The sequence below is a fragment of the Phyllopteryx taeniolatus genome, chromosome 12 (genome assembly GCF_024500385.1).
Source record: "Phyllopteryx taeniolatus isolate TA_2022b chromosome 12, UOR_Ptae_1.2, whole genome shotgun sequence".
In the NCBI taxonomy this organism is placed as follows: Eukaryota; Metazoa; Chordata; class Actinopteri; order Syngnathiformes; family Syngnathidae; genus Phyllopteryx; species Phyllopteryx taeniolatus.
In genome coordinates, this window is record NC_084513.1 from 8,590,629 (window position 1) to 8,600,099 (window position 9,471).

Genomic DNA, 9,471 nt, shown 5'->3' on the forward strand with positions numbered 1-9,471 from the left:
AACTTCAGCCACCTTCCGCTGCTTATTTGTAGGTCTTGCAAACTTCACTTTTCTTTTCAGTAATGGAAAAGCATTTTCTATTGGGTCGAAGTCAGGGTAATTACTTTTGCAATATGTTTAGGGCCCTTATCCATTTGCAAATTTAAAGCAAAACTTTGAAGGGTTGTTCTATTAGTTTTGTCGTATTTCCCAGATAGTACAGCGCTATACACCATTGATTCCATTAGCCAGTGACTTCTGTTGATGCTGCACTGTTTTTATCTTCACCAAGAAAAGCATTCTGCCATCATCTAATGTAGTAGTCTGTCTGCAAAACGAGACTTTTGAAGGCAAACAAACAAAAAATATTCTTTTTAATGACCAAGTATAGTGTATTTGTCTTCTTATTGAAGACAAATGTAAAGGGAGAAAGACCAACTAACAACCGGCAATTGAAACTGGCAGTAGTGAAGGCCTGGCAAAGATATTCTGGGGGGGGGGGATAATGATTTCCCATCATTGACTCCATTAGTCATTGTCAAAACACTCTAAACCTAACATGCATGTTTACTATACAGTAAAGCTAAATCGTGTAAAGAGGGTGTGCACCAACTGTGTGTACATGATTTCTTTCTTTGGCATTTTGGCTCAGTGATACTAGGGTTGTAATATCTCATATAAAAAATAGCAAAAGGATATGGCAAGATATTTGTCTCTACGCATTTAAAACTGAGGAAATTAGATGACGATACTGTATGCCACATGACATAAACAAACAAAACATGGTACCATTTACAACTACTGTAAAAGTACAGTCAAAACATAAAATCATAGCCGTCATAGTCACACATTTAGTACATACTGCGCTCAGAAAATGGATGGATGGATGTACAGTATACTGAAAGAATGATTATCTCGTCCCATTTAACTCAGAAATGTCCTTACTCAGTGTGAAATCTGGACGTGTTTGGTTGAACATAAAGCTGATATGCTGCAGAAATTGAAGAAAGGCACCCATGGAGATATTAAATAATAGTTTTCAGCCCAATTCAGTGTAATTGGACAATTTCCTGTGGCACACCTGTGGCACAGTGGTGGGAATCAATGCAATGTTATTTCCTTTTAATTGTTAAATTAATCTTCCTTGTCCCTGCTGTCTAATGTAGAAATATTTCATTAACGTGAGCAACCTTTTCTGTCTTCTGTTTCCCTAGTGATACAAATCTATTGCAAAACATCCAACTCTAAAACTGTATTCAAGTATGACACTAAAGTCCAACTAAAATAACAGTGACTCTAACAAAGTCCTTCACAACATCAGGAATGTGGTGTTTACACATTTTTAAATCTGTGAAAGATTATTTTGTACTCGTTACCCCTGTCCTTATGAGTATAATTACTAAAAGGTCCTCTTTAGGCTAGTATAAATTGATCGACACCTCTTGAAAAGATGGTACCCTCTCTTTTACTAGAGAGTATTGGTAGAGAGTATCCCATGTCTTGCTGTCCGAGATCTGTTTCTGCTTCACATGGAGATGCTGAATCACAAGTGGGTTGTTTGCCCACAGAAAACCATTTTACTGCTGCGGTACCTGAGTATGAATAAATATTTTAATGAAACCTGCTTTACCGCAATCTGGTTTTCTTTGTCTGCCTCTTAGGAGAGCAGCTTGGCGCTGGAAAACAGAAAAGAATGGCTCACATTCGTGCTATCGGGAGACTGGCATCCTGGCACCGGCTTTCAAACTGCATGCCTGCTGCTGCAAACGGATGGCCTCTGAGCAGCACCATGACACTGCTGCCTCCAATGACCGCATACACCGATTTCCTTTGTGTGTAAGGGATGGGCAATTTATTTTGAATCAAACATGTTTGCATGACCAGCTTGACAGAGTGTATGTGTAACATAAAGGTAACCTAACATGTAACAATGTAACAAATTGAGAAGTTGCGGAATGGTGTGGATGTGTTGCATCATGTCCACAGGTAGCTGTGACATCTATGGTAATGTCGGGAAACAGCATTCTGAAAACATACTCGACTGGTGCAATACATAATAAAAATATAAATCCAATATGTATTTTAAAGTTGCATATTTTTCCATTTTTATTATCTTTGCTTTAAACTCACTCCACTTCAGAGCATAGTCAGTGGATTAATCGCATTCACTTTCTGTCACATTGTAATGCTTGTATACAAATATTTGCATATGTGGCATGCTTGTCTACCCATCTAATGTCAAATTAAACAACTACAACGTAAATCTTTTACCTGCCGATTTTTGATAATGTCTGTGAGCGAGCCCTTCTGACTTTGTACTCCACTGTTTACATAATAACCACCCTCACACAGTTCCTCCGCCCATGATTTTGCAGCTGGGCGTACAACGATCTAAAATTTCAAGCGATAGTTGGAGTCTAGCCGCTGGACTACATGGAAGTATTATCATTTCAAAGGAAAAGGGTAAGCAGAGCTGCAGTGTAAGCACGGATTAGCATTCACAAAAAGCGCTACCTTTTGATAACCGCCGTGTTCGACAAAATTGTCGACGTGTGCGAGGGGGGAATTGTGTTGACAAAGTGTAATTCCGTAGCCTGGTGATGAAGTGCTGCTTCGATGAGTGAAAATGTCTATTCTTTTCAGACTCTGGGCTGTCTGAGAACAATTAGCGGCTTACCATGCCCTACCTCCGCCCACAGTCGTCATGGTAACGGAAGCTCATTGGCCCAAAAGAACAGGGGGCGGGTGAACAGCATATGCCAGAACCGTCCCTCTTAACCGACGAAGTGGAGAATTTCAGGTAGTGTGCTGTAATTCTTTATTGTGTATTTTGACCACAGAATGTCAGAGAAACTGTTTTAAAATTGTGGGTGAATAAAATGACCTTTTGTGTGATTACGTCAAGGTAAAACGGGGAGCCCCTTTGCTATTGCAGTGACTTCACACACACACCTCGGCTCAAGCAGCAGTCGCTCAGTCTCTCTGTCAGTCTGGAAGGTTGCAGGTTTAAGACTTGCTGCGGAGCAAAAACAGTCTGCAAAATTGCACTGAATCCCCAACTGCACCCAAGCTTGATATGGTCGCACCACCTCTCACATCCGTCCATTGGAGTGTAAATAGAATTTCTCCTTGGGGGTCGGTTAACGGATATTAAAAAAAAAAAAAAAAAAAGAAAATTGCCCACATGACTGGATCGCAGTATAGCGCTCACTTATTTGCTCAGACAGTATTTTAGCATACATATTTGATTAAATGTGTTTGATGGTGAAATCATGACAGACCATGATTCTGCACAAAAGCAGTGCGAGTACGCTGTGAAATGCAATGAAACATGATGTAATTTGAATAATTGTGTAATTTTTGTGTGTGTTTTCATACTAAGAAGCGGTGTCCATGTTATTGGAGCAGTGCTCTGTCAGATGGCGCTGGTGGTATTGACATAGTCTATATAAACTTGCTTCACAATCTTCATTATCCTGTTTGTAGACTTACAAGTTGCGTAATTTCTCATACTATGGGTTATTTGCTGTTTTGAATCCTTAACTATCGACTGGAATGTTTTTTCTGGGTGTTTTGAAATAAAAATGAGCTGTATTTCTTTCTTTTCTCAATCATTTGTGTTCAAACAACCATTGCCAAAGTCACTGTGTATTTTTGTCCTTGGTTAGGAAATAAATGTCCAGCTGCAGGGCTAAACAGTGGCAGTCTATTCATCAATGGAGCATTGCTGTCAGCATGAATTTGTTCCCATTGTGTGCCTAAAGAGAATCACTCAGTCAATTATGTAAATGAGACAAGGTTCCCTAATAGCTCCTGTATGATGGCAACAATGTTTCCATACGTGTTGTGGAGAACAACTCCGTTTCAGATCAGACTGATGTTTTTACAATGGCACTATAGTAATCTCCTTAATATTGTTTTTACGGTGGCCCCACCAGGACCAGAAGATGGTGTAGTTTGTCCTCCTTTGGAATACAGCGTCAGTTTAGACTTCTTCAGCAAACACAAAAGTGGTGAGTCACATATGGAAACAAAGCAGAAAAGCAAACCAGTTGAACATATGCTCAAACACAGAACTTTTTTACTCTCCCATTCAGAAGTATTGGAACAGTGAAGCCAATTCCTTTATTTTAGCTGTAGACTGAAAACATTTGGGTTATACATCAAAAGATGAATATGAAAGAAAGGATCAACATTTCAGCTTTTATTTTCACGTTTTTACATTGAATACACACCTTTTTTTTCATGTGAGCAAAAATATTGGAACATAATGACTGATGGGTATGTTTTGGTGCTATTTGATGTGTAACCAACATGAAATTAGCTGTTTGGGAAAAACAAGTGATTGTGAAGCTGAGAGAAGTTTAAAAATAATTTAGCGCCATTAGCACAAAAACCCGCCGGCACGGTGGACGACTGGTTAGGGCGTCTGCCTCACAGTTTTGAGGAGCGGGGTTCAATCCCCGGCCCCGCCTCAGTGGAGTTTGGATGTTCTCCCCGTGCCTGCGTGGGTTTTCTCCGGGCACTCCGGTTTCCTCCCACATCCCAAAAACATGCATGCAGGTTAATTGACGACTAAATTGCCCATAGGTGTGAATGTGAGTGCGAATGGTTGTTTGTTTGTATGTGCCCTGCGTTTGGCTGGCAACCAGTTCAGGGTGTACCCCGCCTCCTGCCCGATGACAGCTGGGATAGGCTGCAGCACGCCCGTGACCCTAGTGAGGAGAAGCGTCTCAGAAAATGGATGGATGGACAGCACAAAATCCAGCCCTTGACGACAGAAACAATTTGAGAACTGTAAAAAACGAAACTAACTAAAACTACTCATAGTGACATCAGCAACAAATTCCAGAGAGCACACGTCAAGGTCAAGAACATGGACAAAAAGTACAGATGCTACGTAAGAAGCAAGAAAGGCCAAGCTAGAAAAATAGCTCAGTGGGTTGACGAGACAAAGACCAACCTTTACCAAAGTGATGGAAAGGATCTGCTCATGATCACAAACGTACAAGTTGAAAATCTGAGATGAGAGCATATATCAAATGAATGAAACACTATATTTTTAGGTGAGCAAAGGTTTTACAGGTGATCGTCTATTTCAATCTATGTTAGGACTTATTTTATTACAATAACTACATCACTAAAGACTTTCACTGCAGCCTCAGTCTTTGTGTCACTCCCTTGAGTCTCTGATTTACTATTGCATTACATTGGGCATAGCCAATACAACAATTTGGAATGTCCTGAAAAAGAAAGAAATTACTAGTGTACTGAGCAACAGTCATGAAACAGGTCGGCCAAGGGTATCAACAGCAGTTGATCAAATTACAGTATCTCTATGTCATGCTCTGTAGGGTTTTTGTCTCGAGATGGACTTGGCCAGTCTAAAACATTCCACTTTTTGGATCTGAGGAACTTCTTAGCTGTTTTTGCAATATTTGGGCTAATTCTCTTGTTGGATTATAATCACTTTGTTTGCATCTTACTTAAAATCAGCAGAGAACACTTTTCTGTACTGTAGACTCCTGAGTTCATTTTGATGCTGCCATTGTATTGTTCATCAATGAAGATTAATGAGAAGCGACACAAAACCAAACCACATTACCTGCACTGAGTTTAAAAGATAAGCTCATGAGCAGATGCTTGTTTCATCTCCACGTGTGTTGGGGATCTGCATCTTTTAGAGTGCAAATACTGTCAAAGAGAAGTGCAGTGTTTTTGAGGACGGTTATAAGGAAGTACAAAATAGTCTACAGTAGTCTGTTGACCTACATTTCTGTTTGTTTTCAAACATTAAAGCTCAACAGATGCACACAATGCAGAGTCAATGAAAGTTTGTATTGTCTTAATTCCATCCATCCATTTTCTTAGCCGCTTATCCTCACAAGGATCGCGGGAGTGCTGGAGCCTATCCCAGCTATCATCGGGCAGGAGGCGGGGTACACCCTGAACTGGTTGCCAGCCAATCGCAGGGCACACATAAACAAACAACCATTCGCACTCACATTCACACCTAATTTAGAGACTTCAATTAACCTACCATGCATGTTTTTGGGATGTGGGAGGAAACCAGAGTGCCCGGAGAAAACCCTTGCAGGCACGGGGAGAACATGTAAACTCCACACATGCTGGGCCAGGGATTGAACCCCGGTCCTCAGAACTGTGAGGCAGACGCTCCAACCAGTCATTCACCGTGCCGTGTCTTAATTCCATCTTTCCATTTTCTATATCGCTTATCCTCATTAAGGTTGCTTGTTTGTTGGAGCGATCCCAGAGGACCTTGAGCATGAGGCGGGGTACACCATGGACTGGTTCCCAGCCCATAAAGTTTTACACTCCATAATACGATACTCAGAGAACATGAGCCATAATTGCAACACAGCCTTTTTACTGTCTCTGAATAAAGTCACTGGTGGAGCCCCTTTAGGCTCCGTAGTTTGACATCAACCTCCATACATCCATTGTGTTGTGGTTCCATTGGACTTTTATTTTAATCATGTATATAGTTAATACACTTTTCTGGATGAATTTTGCACAGTGAAAGAGACACTCTTTGAACCAGACTAGGACACAACAGCACATGAATGTTGCCAAAAATGTTTCCAAGAACTGAGAGCTTTTTAGACAGGTCGGCTCAAAATTTGATCTGATGGCTAGTTAAGCCTATGTTTTGGGTGTGAATTACGCTAAAGCCCGAAATGGCTTAATGCTGCTTTTGAATACTGCAAGTGCAAATTTGAGTGTGATTGTGGAGGGCAGAAGGATTTTGAGCATACAAAAGTATTTCCTTGTTTTCACAAACTCACCCAAAAATGACAATGTGAGCGCACCCGTGACCCTGAAAAAGAAAGGCAATAAAAAAGATGATGGCTGGATTTCTTTTATGAATAATTTGCTTTGTACATCTATCTTTTATCCAATATCTTTCCACGTAGAAGAAGCCAAGCCAATAAAAGTTCTGTACTGCTCAAAACGGTTAACAGACACAAATACAGTTTGTTCAATATGTGTCTGGGCTTGTCTAACAATATTAAAGACGTAGGTAGGGTCACCATGGCAATGACAGCTACGCGATTGCACGCAATCCACCCTCAGTATGGTCTGAGGTGGACATTATTGCAGCTGACATTGTGCATAGGCGGAGTACACCCTGGACTGATCACCAGTCAATTGCAGGGCACATAAAGATGAAAATGAGCGCCAGCTTACTTGAAACCCAAAGGAGGACACGTTTATAGTGGATGGATGAATGAATGGTGATAGTTGGTTTCATTTGCAGTTCACAGATCTTCGCTATAAAAGGGTTCCTGATTGAATAGGTTGTGGATAATACATTCTTTTGTCTTTAATCATAGCAGCGTTTTACAACAAAGTGAGCTGCTTATTCACTGGCTACTCAACCTCAACCCATTACTAAGACGACAGTGAGTGAAGTAATGAAGCGCACCAGGTGGTTAAGACTCCGGCTGGAGGGATTCACATTAAAGAGATCTGCTTTACTTGCTGTGACAAATGGTTGGTTTAATAAATAGCAACATATTGCATTGCACTTCAACGGGTGCTTCTACACAAATGTGCCCTCTCAAGTCCCAGGCACACCTTTGTATCGAATTGTGTTGAACAAAGCCTGAAGCGCTACTGACTTAAAAAGTACCGGTAGTGAAAGTCAAATCTCCAAAAGTGCTGAATGATTATCACCCTGTGGCACTTACATCTGTGGTGAAAGCCTTTGAACGTATTGTGAACAGGAGCATAATGAAATCGTCTGAGAGCATAATTGATCCATTCAGCCGTCCATCCATCCATCCATCCATTTTCCATACCGATTATTCTCACTGGGGTCGCGGGCGTGCTGGCGCCTATCTCAGTTGACTCTAGGCGAGAGGACGGGGTACGCCCTGAAGTGGTCGCCAGCCAATCACAGTAATTGATCTATTCAATTTATTCAAATGGTCCAACCCCCCTTCAGATGTCAAGTGGGTGGACAATTCTACTCCAACATTGATAAAGGAGAAGATTGGCTGGCGACCAGTTCAGCGTATACCCCACCTCTTGCCCAAAGATACCTAGGATAGGCTCCAGCATCCCCGCGACCCTCGTGAGGATAAGTGGTATGGAAAATGAATGAATGTCCCCTTCAAATCTTGACATCAGGAAAATAGAAACATACATGCTTAACTGCTTTTAATTGAATACAGACACATTTTATGGTTCTTAGCTTTCTGAAATCTTGTCTTTGTATATTCTCAGTACCATTTAAAAAGAACAGCTACATGGAAAAGAAACTGTACTTATCAAGTAGTGTAAAGGGGTGACAGACAACCAATTGTGCCAATGATAGAAACAGTATTCCCCAGTCGCCAGTGTTGAAGCCAAGATTACATGACTACCTAATGTTTCAGTACTAGCCCTTCTTTTTTCATCATCTGATAATTATCTTTGATGCCCAATGCTGCAACACCACTGCCTGTACCGTCGATACTACCACTTAATACTACTAAAGGCTCACACTGTCACCCTTGATCAGTTGCATCACATCTCCCACGCAAGAGCCGAGTAACGCACTTCATCTCTTTATGAACAGGGTTCAACCCTTGTAAAGAGAGGATGCATCTAATGACTCCTCATCCGCTATGAACCTCACAAGTATCACAAATCGTTTTGTTCAACATGATAATGTTGAGGTCATGATACTGTGGGAAAAGCAGTGAACAGGAAATTCCAGACAGCTTTGCAGCATATCTAGTGATTTTCTTGAACTTTTTTCCACCCAGATGAAAGAGGTGGTGGGTCTTGTGTGGGGTTTTGTATGGGGGGCACAGAGGCACAGTTTCCCTGAACAACGTGAGTAAGAGTGCAGCTTGAATAATCTTACAGGCAGGCACATTCTTGTCCGCTGACAACCCTCACGCATGTACAAGTACAATACACACACTTTTGCCAATGCAATACACACATTTTGTTTTCCTAGTAGTAGACCTAGTGGAATTGATCACAACTTGTTAATTAGTTAGAGGTATTGTAATAAATTTCCAATAGCGCTTGCGCTCATTTGTGTAATTTGAGCCTATCCCAGCTGACTTTTAGTGAAAGAACTGGGGTACATCCTGAACGGGTGGCCAGTCTTTTAGGGCACAAGTGGACAAGAAAGCATTCACACTCACATTGACACCTATGGGCAAGCTAGAGTCTTCATTTAACCTTAGAAGCATGTTTTGGAAATGTTTTCAGAGCCAGAACCAAACAAGGTGAAATAACATTCTCAACTGTGGAACAAAGCTCCTCAGCGTCTCAGATCCGTTCAAACTGTCGCTACATTCAAATCTGGCCTAAAAACCATACGGTTCACTGCAGCTTTTTTTGTACAGCAAAAATACTATATCTGGTTCTCGTCATCTTGCTTTTACTTTGCGATTCTACCCTGATAATTTATGTTTTGTCATTGTAATGTTTTGTTTTATCTTTTATTTCATCCTGCTATGTTTGGATTCT